This window comes from Sipha flava, unplaced genomic scaffold (genome assembly GCF_003268045.1).
Source record: "Sipha flava isolate LNK unplaced genomic scaffold, YSA_version1 43_pilon_pilon, whole genome shotgun sequence".
Lineage (NCBI taxonomy): Eukaryota > Metazoa > Arthropoda > Insecta > Hemiptera > Aphididae > Sipha > Sipha flava.
Genome location: NW_020273171.1, coordinates 49,323 through 69,380, shown reverse-complemented (window position 1 = coordinate 69,380; position 20,058 = coordinate 49,323). Strand labels below are relative to the sequence as shown.

At 31.7% G+C, this 20,058-nt stretch overlaps 1 protein-coding gene across 2 annotated transcripts in view; it reads left to right on the top strand.

The window, feature by feature from the left end:
* Positions 1-20,058, top strand: part of LOC112689330 — a 55,523-nt gene that overhangs the window by 16,881 nt on the left and 18,584 nt on the right. For both annotated transcript variants that reach the window (XR_003149118.1, XM_025562980.1), the window contains exon 2: positions 15,659-15,710. The gene's annotated coding sequence lies outside the window, so the exon portion shown is untranslated. The remainder of the gene's footprint in view (positions 1-15,658; positions 15,711-20,058) is intronic.

Genomic DNA, 20,058 nt, shown 5'->3' with positions numbered 1-20,058 from the left:
CTATCTATACTGTATATCTCAAAAACAAGAGCTGATAGCCAAAAATAAATGCCATATTTGGGTTCAGCAGCTGAAATTCAGTTAAAAAAACCCCGGCACCAAAATATGTGTTGACCCGTGTAATATGTACACATTTCGTCCGTCATGATAATTTTATTAATAATAAATTACTACCTAATTGAAATAAACGATAAAACAATGGTGTATTGTCAACAATAATGGTTTTAAACGTGTGCGCGCAATTATAATTTTCACCCGTCATCGTTATGTACAGTAAAACCTATATTTAATACTGCTTGATTTTCAATCGCGAATTCTTGCGCACGCGTTCGAGTATTAGTGTCCATAATTTTATCTATATTCAATAATTAACTAAAATTGGTAGTAACTGCTGTGTTAGTATGTTGTTATTTGATGATTTAGTGTTAATGACAATGGGCGCGTGAACTCATTAAAATATGCTTTCAAATCCTTTTTAATCAAATACGCATTTATATAATGTTATGTATGAGTACATTATGTGATGCATAGTGTATATCGATCGAAGCGTCTAGTAAATGTATACCAATATAAAAACATGCGTGATCATGGTACGTAGTTATGAATTAAACTCGTTTCATTTTCTATTTGATAATATCTTCGGTAAAATGTAAATGTTATAAGTATAAAAGTATTAGTAGGCACGTATATATTATATGTTCAAGTATACGCCAACGCCTACCTTTGTAAATCATGCGTTTTTATATGTTGATAGCTTACTATGGATCATTAAATAAAAAATGTTCGTGAAAATTTGAGGTAGAGAAAATTTCTAGTTAAAAAATAACGTAACTCGTTTATGCGTACGTAGTGTATTAGAGCCGCACCTTTGTCGTTGCATAGCGAACTTCTATTGACATTTTCCAAAATGCATAGAGGCGCAGCGTAGTTTAGTATAAGAATGAAACGGCCTTTCACTCGTTCGGTTACGGTGATGACGGGCTTATCCTCAAATCAATAACGGGTCAAATAAAGGTAGGTACGCGCATAGATAATAACGAATAGAGATTGTATTTTAATATAAACGCAGACAAAACTACAAAGCCGTCTATAAAACACTATGAATGTTTCGGTTTTTTTTCTAATTTTTTTTTTCAACCTGTTTATTCAATGACATTGTTTTTTCATCGGGTAAAATAATTTTCTATTTCGAGTTGCATTAAAACCTACATTTATAACTAAAATAAAATTATCAATGTCGATTTCTAATCTCTAACTATAGTTTCAATCGGTCCGAAATATATTTCCCGTGTTACTGTTGTACAAATTAGTTGTTGAGGAAATCGAATTTACATATATAATATATATGTATATTGTCCATCTGTTGACCTACTCGTTTTCTTTAATATTTTTAAAAAGTATATTACACCGAATTAAATGATTGACCAACTTCGATTGATTTAAAAAATCATAACTTATATGATAGTTGATTTTAAACTAAAATAAAATATATTTAACAATATTTGAGAGTGAAGTACCATGGCTTAATAAAACTCAAGGATATAGCGATATCGTATTATTATTACCATTTATAAAATCATTACCAAAATAAAGTATATCCAATCGATTTTAGATTCAACAGTTAAAAACACATTATACCTTGTATAATACAAGATTCTGTAATAAATAATGTTCGAATAATATGTATATATATAAATAGCATTGTTTTCATCGCGTTTATGTTACATGTACCATCTGCGTACAAATGTATAACCTGTGCGACATAATCAATTGTTTATAGGGATTATACCAGTTACTCTTACATAATATAACGTAACGCTACACATAATTATTTTGTTTGTTTTTTGATTTCGTTGATCAAGACGTTTTAGAAACAAATGAAGATAAAATATTGTTCTAACATAAAAAATATTGTTCAAAAATGTACATTATTTTAAATTTAAATTTACCGGATCACAGTGTTTTCGCTATTGGCTGTAGTAACATGAAGTTAAATAAAGATAACATAATATGTGTATCCGTATATTATACGAACGCCAGTGAGAAAGCTATTAATATTTCAAAATCGTGATTTATAGCTGGATTTATTAAATTTATTAAGTTATTTGTATGTAGAAATAAATCATTGACGAACTCACATAGACACACTTGAAATGCGTCTAGTAGTTATTAGTTTATTACGGATAACGCGCCGCGCTTACCGTTCAAAGATGTATTATACCGTACACAAGCACTTTATAAAGCGATTTGCACACCGACATAATAAAGTTTATCGCGTGTGAATGTATATATTTATACATTTATGCGTGTATAGGTAGTAAAATAATTATCTACCACGTGTGTTTTGCCGTATCATTAACTTTTGAAATTCGTTTGCAGAATGAAAATGTTGTAACGTTTTGCCAACTCAATGATTATATTATACGACGCGCGTCTACGATAACACACATACATATATATGTTTATATACCATATACATACGTACGAGTTTAGAACATAATCAAAAGTATGTATTTTCTCCGTGTGGTATAGAAAAAATGGCCACCAAATCGTAGATTGTAGTAGGTCAGGGTTTTCGCTTGTACATATTATAATTTTACGGAAAAAAGTAATAATAAAACCACGGTTTAGTACAATGTACGAGTACTTATGCGTGCGCAGTCGTTATTGAAAAATTACTGCTTTCTATATCTGGGTTTTGATTCACATATTTATACTACGTGTTGGTACGTAAACGTTTGTGGAAAAAAAAAGATAATAATAATAATGTAGTTTTAGCATAAGGAGAGAAACACATTCGGTATTTCGATTGACTATAACGGGGGCGAATCGCTTGAGCATGCAACTAGATATCGGACGATCACACTGTCATGACAAACTGTTGGACACGCGATCGGGCGTGCTGCTATGAGATTGTCTCCGACGTCGTCGCCACGCGTAATTGGGTCGTATTACGATAAAAATGAACGTCGTGAGTTTAACGCTATTATTGTTATTGTTATTATTATCATCATTGTGCGTTCACGCCCATCACAATGGTAGGCCCTCCTGTAGGTATAACACGTGTTGGAATGCGCTGTCGTCAATTTGGTTCTTGGATGGCTGACCTGCTATCTCATGTAGTTGCGGTGTCGCGAAAAGATGATGGACGATTGTTTTATTATTCTTCAGCCGAGTACAATGTTCATTCAGTGTACAAAAACAATTGGATGTGTGTGTGTGTGTTCAAAATGAGATGTATGATAATATTTTAATAATTATTTTTTTTTTTATTTATTATACAATCAAACGTTTGTGATGTCTTGTATACGATTATTATATGGTTGTTTGGAATTAGAAATGTTCTAATAAGATTACATCTATAAATCTGGAGATAAACATTTTATAACGTTCTTGTAGTCGTCGAAGAATTTATTTTATAGTCACCGTTGTGTTCCGGAATATATTTAACTTGTCTTCATTGGCGTGTAAACTTACGACTATATGTATCTATAATATTATGTGCAGCATACAAAATAACATTAAAACGAATATACTTATAAATTACTTATAAAAATAAATATAATGTAGTAAAACTGTATGGGCACGCTATGTAGACAATAAAATAGATAAATAATAAAACAAAAATAAAATACGTCTTTTTTTGATTAAAAAAATATAAAAAAAATAAACTATTTTTATTATAATATTATTATTAATAAAACAATTTTGTTTTGTCTTCAGAAAAACAAAATAATTGTGTTCTCGTATTGTATTGACACAGGTTTTTTCATCATAATTTGCGGAGAGTTGAACGCCCGCATCGTTGTCATAAAAATATATATACTGTTACGGCGTATTATCTGATCATCTTTAAGCCGAACTCGCTTAACAGTAAACCATGTGAACATTTTAAATTCCACATTACTTATATAAACCTACAGCAGAGCTATATATATACTATATCATCGCGTCATATACTTGTACAATACTCGTTCATCAAAGATATATCAATTCAATCAATTATTCTAAAGATTTGATTATAGCCGCTAATAGCTGCAATAATCGTATATCTGAACCTTGCAGTGGTTTTTTTTTTGCACTATTCGATAAAAATGAATAAATTAACATTAATATAGTAACCCGACTGCATCTTAGTCTTTGTGATGATTTCTGCAAATGCATTGAATATACGATTCTTATAACGATTGAAATACTCTTATTATTCGGTCTACTACGAAGTTATACGAATTTTATATAATATAAATATAGCGTAACGCGTAGAACAATTTTACAACTATATATACACATTTAAATAGTACCTATGTATATTATAGTTACAAATGAAAATTTGAATAGTTTCGTTTAGATTACGCATCGGTTGGGTTCGTATCTGTATGTATATTATGATTGTGGATCGCATTGTTTCTAGATTTTTGCTGAGTAACGCCGTGCACTCTTCTTCCGGGCTCATCGCATCAACGTTTTAATGAACGTTCTCCGTCGAATGGAAGAATATTAACTGTTATTCATTATTGTTAATTGTAAACATCAACTACTTTCACTCTCGCTTATAGCAATAATGAGTGCATCATAATGGTTCAGAAGTGTTTCAATATCCGTTCGTTCCAATGGGTCGATCTCGACTTCAAAATGAAAAAAATACCACTAAAAACAAAAAAAATTAGAAATTTCATAAAATAACTGTTTCGGCGGTTTGAGGATAAATCGGTTACATTCGGGTAGTTTCCGGTTTCCATAGTCAATATAACTTTTTTTTTTAGTTTTATAAATTATCTTATTTGCTATACGCTTATATATTTGTCGAATAATTTAAGCCGCTCAGCTATATATATATAAATTTACTAAGGCAACGATAAAAGTCAAAGTAAAAAAATATAGGTGTTGTATTAGAAATCGTATTTTTTATAACTAAATAATAATATATATGTGCACGCGTTTTCGCGTTTAGGTGAAAATTCAATTTAATCGTAAGTTTTTTTTTCTTTCAACGCACTTCGAACTGTGCCAGGTTTTACAAGGTGCGACTATACATATTATAATACTGTATAATATGCATATATAGATACATTCTATGCACGCTTAGTGTTTCGGGAGGAATAACCGTTTAACTTAAATTTTCTGTATACGTGTGCATGGGTTGAAACAAATTAAAAAGTGTAAACACAAAAAACGATGCGAGATAATTTATGTTCGACACACGGCTGACGTACGTTCAATTTTTGAGACAATTTTTTCCATTAATCACTACGGACCTTCTTCGATTCCACGATGAGGAACTAAATACGTTAACGTAATTTGTGGTTGTAGATGTGTTCAATGGGCACTGCTCGTTATTTCATCATTAAAACAATACGAATATAAATCACATTAAGAAATTACATAAATGTTTATAGTGATCATATTAAGTCCAAACGCAAACAAGCAAACACACGACTCCATCTTTTTAGACCACTTCTTAAATCTAAAATGCATTTTAAACTCAAAATTTTTATTTATAAAGTTATAAATCGACTTATGTGGTCATATGGAATACAAATTTAGGGTCCTGCAAAACTATTTAATATACAAATTATCCTAGTATTTCAGTTTATAAGTCTCAGATTTATAACCAGAGATCCTTAATTTATTACAAACAAATCTCTTTATAATGACTTTAAAATACCCACCATCAAAGAACTGACAAAAACAAATTATAATCGTTTTCATGCTAAATTAATAAATCACTCGAATCCTCTCATCCGCAATACGTCTTCTTTATCTCTCCTTAGAATTTTTAATGGTCGTCTAAAAATTAATTGGTCTTAATTTGATTGATATCCAAAAGCTAAAATAATAATAATAAAAATAATTCCGAGATATTATTAGTGAACAATTTTCTCGAAAAATCAGTAATGTGCTGTAAAATATATACTTTTAACCTACTTATTTATTGTTATAACTAACATATTGTAATAAATATCTTTATATAATAAAACAAAAAATAATGTTTTTAGCACGATGGTTTGTACAAAATATATAAACGTTTGTAGCTCTACATTTTTAACGGAAAAATATTACGTTATAGATGCGAATGGGATATAGGACCACTGCTACTACACGTATGCGCGAAACGGATAGTTGTGTCCTGTGACTTTTGTGTCTTGTTCGGCCTGTTGGACTCGCGTTTTGTATCTTTTGGATTTACGCAAACGTACGTGTACAACACCGGGTGTACCAGCGTACAGGTTATCGGTAGTATTTTAAGCGATCGTTGTTTAACAAAATACTACAATAATTATAATTGTAACCGACCGTTAGTGCGGTTCGTTCGCGTGCCCGCGGTGATCGGTGTCGACCTTGGATCCACGGCAAGAAGGCACCGACAAACGATTGACTATTAAAAATTATCGGCTCGTTACGTGTACGAACAACAGCAGCAGCAGCGAAGTATTTTTTATGGGCCGTGTCAGGTTCACTGGCGACGGCGACGACAAACAATTCGAGCGGAATGATTCGGTACGCGCTCTACCCACCCACCACAATAACAGTCGTTGGTGCGCTACCCGCACTGCTCCGCGTTTTTAAAACGCGTCGAGTGGTTCTCCGGAGTCTTACAGAATATTATAACAAATTATAATCAATAACAATGAATAGATCGTCTTTATATTTTAACACGTGCGTGGTTTTTCTCGTTTTTTTCACCCCCCCTCCACCCTTCAAACATCACGGTGGCCCACCCGGTTCCGCATATATAATATAAAATTGTGAGTGCTTCACAGCTGACGCTGCGCCGAAGCCGTAGGTACACGCGAAGCCCACGTGTAAGAGAACCCACCGAAGAAGTTTGCTCGTACGCCTACCGGCCTGTATAATTATTATTATATTTATTTTAGTTGTCGCGTGCTACGTTACGTGTAAGATTGATTTTCACGTTGGTTTTCGGTTCGGTATGTTTTCGTAGTTATAATAATTTACCTTAAGGATGTCCCGTCGTATAGTATAGCATTAACGCTTTGTAAAATTATAACTTATACCTATTTACATTTGTTTGAATTTCCTTAACACGCACCACGCGTACGAGAATAAACGATCACCAGATTATAAGTTCCAATCGTATGTTTCGTAGGTTGAGAATATTAAATGAATAACTAATTAAGAAACTACACTTTTAATAATATTTAAGTTGTTACGTGGCTGAAAACTAGTCTTTTCTGTGAGACTTTTATATGTGTTTTTTTATTTTTTTATTCTTTTTCAAAAAAAAAAAAAATAAAAAATAAATACCGTAAATGATTCACTTTAAAATATACCGATGTAATCGTATGAGATATATAATACTTACAGGAATTTGATACATATATTATGTATGTATAATACTGTGTACTGTACAGTATATAGTTTTTCATTTATTCCTTTCACTTTTTATCGTTGTCATCTGTAAGTATATCTAGGTTTACCGTAGTGTATACTTGTATTTGTTTACTGCGTTCTTACTAAAATAAGAAAAATATTATGTTCCAATATATCAACTAAACAATAGTATCTTCATAGTAGCATTAGTAATTTTCATAAAAATTCAATCTTTCGAGTAGCATGCACTTTTTTTATTTTTATAAATAGTATTATAAATTTTACACCTGTACTGACATATATATTGTATATTATTTTGACAATATACAATGCAATATTAATACGCGTATATGTTTGTAACAACAAAATACTTAAATATTTAAACAAAATCAGCAAAATGATGAAATTTTACGATGATCCAATGAAATAAGACATTTTTCCGATTATTATCAATTTTGTAATATGTAACTGTCGTTCGCTTTGTATCAACATGTTTTTTAAATATGTATTGTTTATATGCGTGTACACCGACAATTTTGAGTCGATTAAAAATAAGTCGAATCAGTTCAGTTGTGAGAAATTGTGTGCTCATGTATACCTACTCGAAGACACGATTTTCGTTTTAGGTGCTCGTATATACACAATGAATTAATATTACACCAACGAATAAATTTAAATTATAAATTCGTGTACTTCACATAATTGAAAACGACGACGATTTCGTAAATCGTTCATTCCTCCCGAGGTAGTTGAACGCTCACGACACTATACGGTTGTCGCTGTTGTTTTCAATTCATATCGAGTATGCAAAAATAAACTCGAACGGTCAAACGTGCGCTTAAATTATTACATTTTTCACCTGATACAAATAAACGATATTCTGTCCACATACACCGTTCGTGACGCGTGTACGTGCACCACGAAATCTGCCAACGATTTACATTGTATCGATCGAAATGGTCGTGTCACTGGTGCGCATCCTGACTAAATATGCTGTCGGAATTTTAAAAACGAAAATACCTAGATGCCAAATTTTCAATTCCGTTTTCATGATCATTATGTATAAGAACGTATAAAAAATATAGTATCTAATCATGACACATAGACTTCTGAGTATCAATGTACCCAGCTTATGTATACATATATTTATCGTTACATATAGTTAATCTAGCAAAAGTCTAATAAAAACCAAACTGGGCATGAATGTGTTTATGATATTATTTAGCTTGACAGTACTAATTATGACCACAAAACTTGAGGTGTACTTAGTATAAACATTAAAGAACCGAATTATATGTGATAAAATCGAATTATTTATGTAAATGCAGATAATGCGGGACTGAAAATTAAACGGGTCGAAATTTTCAACGCATATTTTGCGTGATCACAAATAAACCTTCAAAAATCACTTTGTAAGATCATATAATATAGAATTTTCTAATGCAATTAACTGTTACTTCTTTTATCCAAATAGCCTATTGAATAGTTCTCGGTAGAGTCGGAGTAGGTTAATGAAACATTCAATATCGCTAATGATGATACACAGTGTGACCATGAGAACATAATCGTCGTTCGACATTTTCGAGTACTGCAGTTGATGTTGTTGTCATAAAAAATATATTTATTTTTCCTAGAGGAAATTTGTGAGAAAACCGCGCGTCGCGTTCTGCTTGCTGGCTGTGAAAACGTTTCCGTATATGCTAAAGCAAACGTCATGGACATTTGTCATTTATATTATATAATGTCTCACTTAATATATCCTGGTATATTTGCGAAATAATTCTATTCCCATTTATAAACGCGATTTGTCAAAGAGAGTGAGAAATAATAATTGCCGATCGAATGAGTATCCGATGTGTGATTCATTGCATTGTTTAACACACGTGAGCGAGTGAACCACGTGTGTTTTACCTAAGGATAAACTCACCTTCTAACTTTATTATTTTTTTTCATGGACGGTTAAAAGTACGACAGAAGTAAATACTTTTTACTTATTATAATTACACCATTAAAACCATTTAATATTATAACGTGTATATTATCTTGTTACCGGTAAAATTATTGAGTAGATGTTAAACATTAAATAAAAAAAATGTAAAAATCCTCTAAACTCGTGACCGGCGAGAACGTAAACGTATTACGGGACGGGACGGGATGTATCATTTACGCGTATATAATATATAATAACGCGTGCGCCGTGCGATGTTTGCGTTAGCGTGCGCGGGTCGGGTGAAAAACACATTCGCAAACAACATTTTACGAGATAAACAATAATATTACGGCGAACGGGAAAGGCCGGGACGGTGGTGGTCCTCAGAATAAGTATCGGCGCGAGTCGCAGGAGCGGTGCCGTCGAGGATCGCACGACAACCCGTTTGCCTTGAAACATTCCAACGCATTTCGCGGATCGGACGGCCGCGGCGCCCGCACGTCCTGCGAGTACGCACGTTTCACGTATATTGTACCGTGGCAGCTGCAAGCCCCCGGTTTGTTTATACCGTCGTCACCGCCGCTGTCGGAGGGGCCCGTTGAAGTGTTCCGTCCAAGGTCGCATGCCGCGCAGGTCTCGCACGGGCAAGGTACCCGCCGCAGCTCCCCTGACCGACGACGGTCCCGCCGATTGCCGTGCGCGCGTGCGTCGGTCCGCGGAGGCGCGGTCGAGGGGAAAAAAGCGCGTTGCCGTGTTCGGCCCTCCCACGTACACGATTACCGCGGGTCCGGGCGCGTTATAAACAACGCGTACGTGTTGTTTTGTCCGTCGCGTGTACCAACGATCCCGTACCAACACGCCTGCACGTCGTGGTGCGCACTCAGGATATCGATCACGGACGACCCTGGAGATGGTTTGAACTTCTCACCGGGGCAGATTAATTTAAACCACCCCACCTACCCCGAGAAAATTGTTCTGGCTTCCCTCGTATCACGTTGAAAACAACTACTTAAACGCTAAAACGTCAACTGTGCACTTCCAATTATGTTCATAAATAGTATGTCTATTAAATTTTAATTTATTTAAACAAAATGTACCTACATAAAAATATGTTTTTACTGGGGCATCGCCCCGGTAGTAAGTGCTCACAAGTCACCTCTGGACGACCCTCCGAGTCTTTTTACAGCGTGTACGCGGTGTGTAATAATATCGTTGCGTTACGGTACGCGTCGGACACGGGAATCGTTCGTGTATCACCGCGGTTTTCGGTGCGCGGTACATGGAATACAGGTGGGCTCGGAAATCCCTTGTCAGTAACGCACAGAATTTCTTGCGCTCGCCTATGTATTATTACAGCAGTGGACATCGAGAGGAATCTCGATTACTGCTTAACGATTTTTTTACACTGTAATTGACTTGGATATTAAATATCATACATGGGTTTGTTTTTTTACGACGTCCAACATCATGGCACGTACAATCTAATTCGAAATTTTATTTCCGAAACCAAACGTACGTGTAGTACGTATAATTTCGAGGCATATATTTTTAAGTAATAATAATACACTATATATATCTATATGACTGCAGTGGTTATGTAAACGTGAAATCCCAAAACTATGTAATTTAACTACTCTTATGTGGTAGTAGTGAAAACTATGTATTAATGCTTACTCATCTCTCTGGACAACGAACATTAATAAATGTATCTCTAAAAAAAAAAAAATAATACATATATATTACTCTATTCTTCGATAGCGTGGAGGACATCAGCAAGCAGTACGCACCACCGATCAACAGTTTTGAAACTAGGCTGCTATATCGACCGTTAATATAAGTTTTACCGTACCACGACTGTAGACACGCGCGTATTGTTATATCAACAAAGTATTTTTACGGCATAAATGTTCAATATTTCAATTAGCTCCTCATTATATATTTTACTTATAACTTTACATACGTATTTTCTGTGAAAGTTCATAGTATATCAGCACAATATGGGACAAAAAAAAAAAAAATTCTCTCACACGAGAACTAGAATATCGTGATTTTTTTATCCCGCCGCTTAACTGCGACAATATTATTATCTTTCATAATTTTATGTTTCTATCGTGACCGTTTATCGTTGACAAGTAAATCAATTTAATAATCATTTTTCCAGCTTTTATTAATTGTGATTTTCCATTGGTCTTTTTTCCATACGCCATTGTGAATATTATATACATAAAAAAAATAATAATAATCGCAAACACGATCTCATGTCTTAGTCACGCTCTAGTTAGATCGGTAATTTAGAGAAGCTTTTGCCACCAATTTCTAGATCCTATACTTGTGATGTATGTTATAAATATAAATATATTCATATGGATTTATATAGAACCTCTGGTTGAATGATTAATCGTCTTTAGTTCGCATAATGACCCACCGCACATGCCTATTGATGTATTACGAGGCAAACGCCATCCTGCAGCAAACCTTGTTCTGCAAGATTTTATGTACGCAGTTGCAAAACCAACCGTGATACCGTGGGAACCATTTGTTTTACGTACTATGCAATGTCTGTGTGTGTTGATAAATGAAAAATAACATACCTTACGTTTTATTATATAACGCGTGTATTTGAGCCAACATTCTCAAATTTCAAATTTCAAATAATTAATCTATTTCCTACTTTTTTTTTTAACTTATGTTTTTTCATAAAACTTTATGTGATAGGTTTTATTTATTTTTTAATACCCGTAAACAAATTAATTTTTTATAATTGTTTCGACTTTCATTTATACAAACCTAAAACGAAAATATATGTAAATCTTTTTCAATGTATATAATTATTATTTTAATCTTATGATAAAATCAAATTAAAATAAACAGTTGACTTTGTGTATAAGCATATTAAATTTACATTAAATCGTAAATGATTTTTCGTTATTTTCTTCAATTGCTATAATATGTTTTATTATATGTTTTTAATGTATCAGCGAAACAAATTAACAAAGACCCGCGTAATGAATACATCATAGGTATGCAGTGAAACGTAGGCAATGCACATTTGAATTGCTCATCTGAATATCTGATGAAATTCTATAAGTGTGAGATGATATGGTTCCGTCAATACAATATTTTGTTTTCTAATTTTAAACCAGTTATTGCGTGAATACACTTGTGTAAATATAACGTGTCGGATTCGAGGCGTGTTCACATTTTCGCTTAGCCCATTTCGGCTAGAGTCCACAGGCGTTGAATGATATATCATTTGGACATTTTTTTTTTTTTTTTTGCTAAATGCATTCGTCTAAAACAATTGATTCTATTTCACAGTACCCGTCGCCGTCGCCGTTGATTCAGTATTATTATAATAACAATTAAAATTTCTCAACGTTCCCGAGCGGATCGTGGTACACGATACTATCGTGATTCAGGAAAACAATAGATACCAACCCAGTATTATTCCGGTATTGAAATATTACATAGCGTATTGTTATGTTTCGGGTGTTTCGAAACCGACGCTGTTGTTTAATTGACCGTCGTGAACTGTATACGAGAACAATGTAGGGGGGAATATACCACCACTATCATATAATATATATCATTTTAAACGATTATCATACGCACGCTTTAAAATATTATGTTAATTTTTTTTTCTTCTGAAAATAATTTTACAAGTAAATGCTTAAACATCGTAATTTGTATATTATTATCATAAGCGTTTAAGAATTATACGCAGTTGGTATGCGTAATGCGTGTGTGTATAATAATATAATATACGACCTTCCAAGGACACATGGGCAGTCATTATCGCAACTTCAATTCTCACTCACGTTTATGTACGCGTAAAAATATTCGTAATGTTAAAAAATATTATCTATATTGACATTATTTTCGAATCCATTTTTATCTCGGTATATACGTATTCTTGGTTACGCTAAAGATTAGGTTTTCATGATTACCCGCGTACGAAATACATAATTATGAAGAAACGATATTTAAATATTTATGACTGAAAAAAGTGTTACAACGCAAATCGTTTGACTGTTGTAGAATCTATAAACACATGTTTTAGAATGCAATTTTTTTTTATTGTTTTTTGCTTTAATATGAAGTGAAAATTACAGTTTTTAAAACCAAATTGCTTTGGTAAACACCGCATTATGAAGTGTAAAACAATACTTTATTCATTGGAGAAATATACTGACCCACCCCTTTACTATAATATAGGTATTAAGAACCTATTGTACTTATCGTCTGTAGAACATTGTTTCTCGGTAAATCACCGAAGAAGTTATTGTTCAAATTTGAATTTACCAAATAATATACGATTTACATTTATATTCCTCCTTAAATATAATTTATTGAGTAATGGAAATACATTATTAAGTGTTTAAAATGAAAACCAACTACATCTTAGTACATAAACATGTATATATTTATTCGTATTAATTATATGTCGTGTAAAATATACCTTACCATGATTGATGGATTTTCATGGCAACCACTTGGAAAGATTTGAATTGTACACAGAATACAATTATTTTTTTACATTGTATAAATCGTTTGTTATATTATTTGCTCATCAATACTGATCTCCCTAATGGTTTTAAACCATGCCAATATGTATAAAACACGACTATTAGTATTGAAACCATACAACTTAAATTACTTCGTCTTCAAACCATTGACCTTGTTAATTTACTCTTCCGGTGCATAAAGACAGCAATGGAAAAACGATAATCATTGCTGCGAGAAGTTTTATTCCCTTTTTCGATTGTTGGAGAACTGCTATAGGATGCTCGACGAACCGTATCGGCCTATACGAGTGAATGAGAAAAAAAAATGTTTACAACGTGCAGATACTGTTGGTTTTTTGTCGGTCAACTACACTGTTGTACAAAAATCATTGCTATAATAATATAGAGGCTCGATGGAATAAATGTTCGGTAGATCATGAGAATTGCATACGCGAAATACGTAATGATAAAAAAAAAACTAATAAAATTAAACAGAAAGGTTATAGAATAAAGAAAACCGACAAGAAACCGTTGGTTTTCTGCGCGCTAACCAGAACAGATCGAGCTACTCGTGGTGTTCGCGTATATTATATATATATATGTGTGTGTGTGTGTGTGTGTATAAAAGTTTGTATTTTCTTAAATAAAATTATATCAAAAAAAATCTGCACCACAAGGTGGTACAACGCGTACTATGTGTTGCGCACACGCATTACGTTTGAGATACATATATTCTGGATATATACTGGAGTGTATTATATCGAGTGAAAGGAAATTTAAATTAAAAACAAAATACCAGTCGAACTACATTCGGCAATGATATCGGTTCAATTGAACATAAAACGCATTTATAAATATATATAAATGTATATAGTATAGTGGAGATACGTCACTGGAGAGATTCACTTTTTCTCATTGTAAATATATTACTTCATTTTCGTCAAGTATATTATATGTACGTATATAAGCACATAATATAACGGTTTGAATTGCTATAATACTGTGCAGTTTTAGACGTATAATAATTACAATAATTGAAATTGAAATCCGCGTGAGAAATAATAGCTATTCTACGAGATGCATAAAACCAGTGCGTATGTGTATGAGTGTGTGTGAAAGAGAGAGAGCCATTAATGATGTGATACTAGTGAAAAACGAAATCATATTCTATGTAAAAATCGTTATGATCAAAAATATGAAATCGGAAATTAATTTGTTATTTTGAAATCGATGCATAAAAGCTTAATCGGATTTAATTTATTAAACCAAACTTTTAAATGAATGAATGAATACTGATTATTTTAACCGTCTATTAAACTCACGTATTCTTAACCAATAAAAACAATAAAATAAAAGATTTGAAAGTCCCAATTGACAGAATAAAATAATCATTATTTGTATCTATACATTCTATGAATTTTTCCAAACTACTGTTTTTCTTTTATCTGACAATATGTATTCAAACGATAAAAAATTGCATTTGTTACTTTTTAAATATGCTTCTCTTATTTTATTTCATAGACACGAGAACGTATGAATTATTATAGTTTGCTGATATATTTATATATAACGCATATCATCATACGATCATAATGTAACAAGCATTTTTCACAAGCGCTCAAATGTAGGCTAACCGAGTCGAGCGGGGTCATTTACCTATACAACTGGGTTTATTTTATAGTACACTGTGTCATCTGTGTATAAGATAAGCTCGTGTCACTCGATAAGGAATCGATCAAGAGAAAGTCGATAAAAATGTTTTATTTAACAGGAACGCATTGTTTTTACTTATAATCACTTAATCGTTTTTGATTCGAAACTAATTTTTAATTTATGTTGTACTCAGTCACCATTATATTTTATTAATAAATTATGATTATTTTGCTTGCAGAACGCATTCAGAAAGAAACGAATCATAATATTTTCCAACACTACCGTTCAGGGTAAGTAACTAAATATGGGTAAAAACCATATGTACACGTTATTATTGCACAATGCACGTTCATTGATGTTTTACCAAACGGTATATTGACCGTTTGATGATTCTTTTCCAATTTTTTATTGATATTTTTATATACTTCAATAAATAAATTATATGGAAATCATTACAACAAAGTATATATTTTTCTGTGCTGAAATACAAATTTAAAACTTTAAAAAGATTTATAAAAAAAAAAAAATCATTAATTCAGCTCCTGAATAGTAATATATTATGCCATTATTCTCAATTCTTAATACGACATTTATTTTGTTACAAAAATATGGATTTCTAGCAGATCTGTGTATCATTTTTAATGCAAGTATAATTTAATCGTGAAAACACAATTATTTTTTCATAAACTCAATTTGATTGAAACGAGTAGTGTACTTTCCATTATTTTTTTGAAAATACGGAAAAATGATAAAAATCATGATTTAAAATATTATTTATGCTTAGTTACCAATATTTATTAGAATGGTCACTACTAAAATGTTAACAAATAAATAATAAAAAATTCCTTCAGGCTATACAAAATAAATTATTAAAATCAGTAAAACTTACTATAGCTCTTTGCGTATAAATAATTCTAATATGGTATTTTTCTATTCAACTAATTTTTTTTTTTTTTAAATAAGTGTTTTACACAAAATCTCGCTTTACGTGTTCACCCCGCGGGACTTCACGAAAACCAATTAGTGCCGGTTGATAAGAAACAGTCGGTAACAAAATAAAAAGTAACTTTTTTTTAATTTTAGCTGAATGATCGTGATAATGATATTGTTGAATTTCTATGTAGTAATATAATTATAAAATTAAATGTTTCCTATTACCAAAATATTACAACAGAATCTATGTCCTTAAGTAATCTTATTATATTGAAATAAACATGTCGGTAATTATTGGTTAACATAGGGTTCAATTTACATATATGGCTTGAACAATTTTCTTTATGTTATTTACTGATTTGATGTTGGAATAATAAAATTTTGATTATTCAATTAAAATTAAAATAACTCGAAATAACTTTTGTTCCGAACAAAAGAATTATTATACGTTAATAAATATTCTTAACTGCTATGTATATTTTTAAAAAATATTTACTTCCAATAATTGTTTAAAACAATATTTCTTCTATTTTTATTACTTATATTCATACTTCAGTTATAAATTAATTTGTGACCATAAGATATACTTGTATATTCTTCAAAAATAGTGTTTTTATATTTTAAATAACTATGATTATAGATATTATAAATTATATATTATATATTATAGATATTAGCAATTACATATAAATGTAATATTTTAAAAAAAATAGACCTAATATCTTTATTTATTTATTTGATTTTTCATTAGAATATGTAGAGCGAACTGTCTTGTTAAAATATTATTTTCACGATTTATAAAAAACTCGATGAAATTATAGGCGATAAAACCATTTTGTGAAGTGCGAACTATGGGAACATTTTATTATCTGGCCTCAGGATACTCGATCCTCAGGCTCATGAAAACATAATATAGCACGTCATAATATTAATTGTAATAACATTAAATCACGATCCTTTCTATTATTTTTCTATAAATTGTTTTCGGTTTTTGCAATTTATGATCTACGGATTATGACCTAGCGGCATTGTATGACTCAGGGGTAAAGGTGAATTCCAAACTTAAGAAAAAATTCTATATTCGTTCTTGACAGTCTCTATTTATCAAAACACACTCGTTTTGCGGAATTAGCATTAAAAAGAACTTCTTTCACGGAAAAAATACATGGAGATGAATTGTACATGTAGTTTGTTATACAGTTATATAGTACATTATGCATATTTATTATACATATATTCTGTTTCCTATGTATATTGCGTAAATAGCACAATTAATAATGACAAAATGTTTTAAATAAATTAGAAAATTCTTAAAAGTACACGATGTTATAAAATAATTCTAAAATTACATATTACGTATTTTAATGTAATTATGATTATTATATTTTTATGTACCTTTGTGAGAATTAAATTAAAAAAAAAAATCGTTCTACCTTCATTCATTAGAAATAAAATAAACTAAGTACCTTTCCAAGCTATTTTTATTTCACAAAATGAGAAAGAATCAAGACAATATACATCAAATATACTTCAAAGTAAATGTACTAATTAACATTAATTAAATACTCTTATTTTATAATTGTTTTATATTTTAAAGAAAAATAATGTTGATAATTTGTGTATAAGGCTCAACTTAAATAAAAAAAAAAACAAAACAAACAACAAATTAAATAATAGTCTCTATGATAGATTCGGGTACTTCTTATTAAAATATTTATCATCAGTTTCACTAGGGATCTTCATTATGTATACATGCCAGACCCAACTTTTTAAAGTCTAGGCCAATCAGTGAAAAGTTTTTGTCGGAATTTTCCATGGTTTTATTTATTTTGATAAATAACTATATCACTATTATAATAAATATGTATTCTTGTTATGTCACGATATTAAATGTATCATATTTGTACAAGTAAAAATGCGTGTAAGTATTGCGTTAGCCTTCGACCATTGAATGTATTTTTAATATAATATTATCATAATATATACTCTGAAACTAAGAAACTTTTAACATTCAACGTGGAGTTGATATTATGTAAAGACTCGAAAACAGAATGATTTGTTTATTTTTGTTATTATACATTTTAGTCGTTCAAATATGAGGTTTATAATTTCATACCATGTTATTTTTACGATTCATTAAGATAGATAATTTAGTTTTTCGATTACAAAACATGATTTATTTTTAATCGAATATTTTAGAATAAATTACTTTAAATTTGAGCAAGTTAAAATACGAGCCCCTTACTTTTAGACATAGATTGTAAGGCCCCATTTACATTTTGGATAGGGGGGGGAGATCCGGGCACGCCTGACACCCTTCGTGCGCATGCCTTTGAATTGTAATATTCAGCTTTTCTTTTCAAAACGCATATTCATGCCAATATATCGCATTAAATTGACAGATCATATTTAATATATCATTAATGTGAACCGACCCTTTTCACAACATGACGGCAATGATTTTATTCTTTTCCCGTGATTTTATACTTTTTTTCATAGTAATAATAATAATAGAAACGTGATTGTTCTAAGAATATAATATACATTGAAAATTGGAGGGCGTATTAAGTTTCCATGTATATCAAAACAATATTACCGCTGGTTATCACGATTTCCATTGCTGAACGCTACATAATATAATACTTGTATATAAATATATAATATATTTCTTTGACAGTGTTTTGAATTATGCACTGATATAAAATAACTGTTATGAATGTACGTATAAATAGAACGCCTACTATAATTTAAATTGTTATATATCTATCCTAGTGTGTCGGCTATAGTATGTTGCGTACACGAGATTCGTATTACATACATGTATACACATATATACGACTTGGTCCGCGGGACGAGAATTTTTTTTTTAATAATCTCTTAATACTTTCTGAATCCAATCAAATCAACAATATTATAAATTATTGTGTTAATTATAATTCAATGATATGCGAAAACGTGCTTTAAGCTACTGCTGTGGTCGTAACAGTTGAAATATTATAATATGATGTCAAAGACGGGTACCGCTTCGGCCTGCAGTGCAACAGTATGGGTGTGTTATAATAAGCTGGTGCCGTTAAACGTTTGCAGGAGAAAGGGGTTGATAACGATATACATAATAATGTGATTTACAAAGTGCAAGTTTTCACTTTTGTTTATGCACAGTTACGCATATACTGTATGTATATTTATATATGGAGGTGGACGTCTGCAGATTATTAGAATAATAATAATGTACGCTCGGGGCGTCGGATATAGGTTTCACTTCACCGGGTAGTGAAGTAACCGGCTGCCACCTCGAGGCGATCCCGATTTCCATTTGTTTTGGCTCTCATCTCGCTTCACCTCGGGCATCCAGTCAAAAATATTACATACGTACACACACACCTCCCGAAGCTATCCGCTTTTATACCCGTTTTTGCTATGCGTATGTATACGACCCCCGGAGGCGATACCGCCGGTGAAAATAATATCCCGTTAAATGACGCGGCATTGCACACACCCCTTTCACTCTCTTCCGCTGTTGACGTGTCCGCCGCATTCGGATTCCCCCCCGATAAAGCGTGTTTATGTTTGTTTCATTTTTTTAACCATGACCAGTCATCAAGATGATAATGAATCACCGCGGAGCGCGCGCGGGCCATCGACCTTCACATTTCACCGTGCAGCCGTCGATCAAATTAATGTAATTATATTAGCTATGAGAAT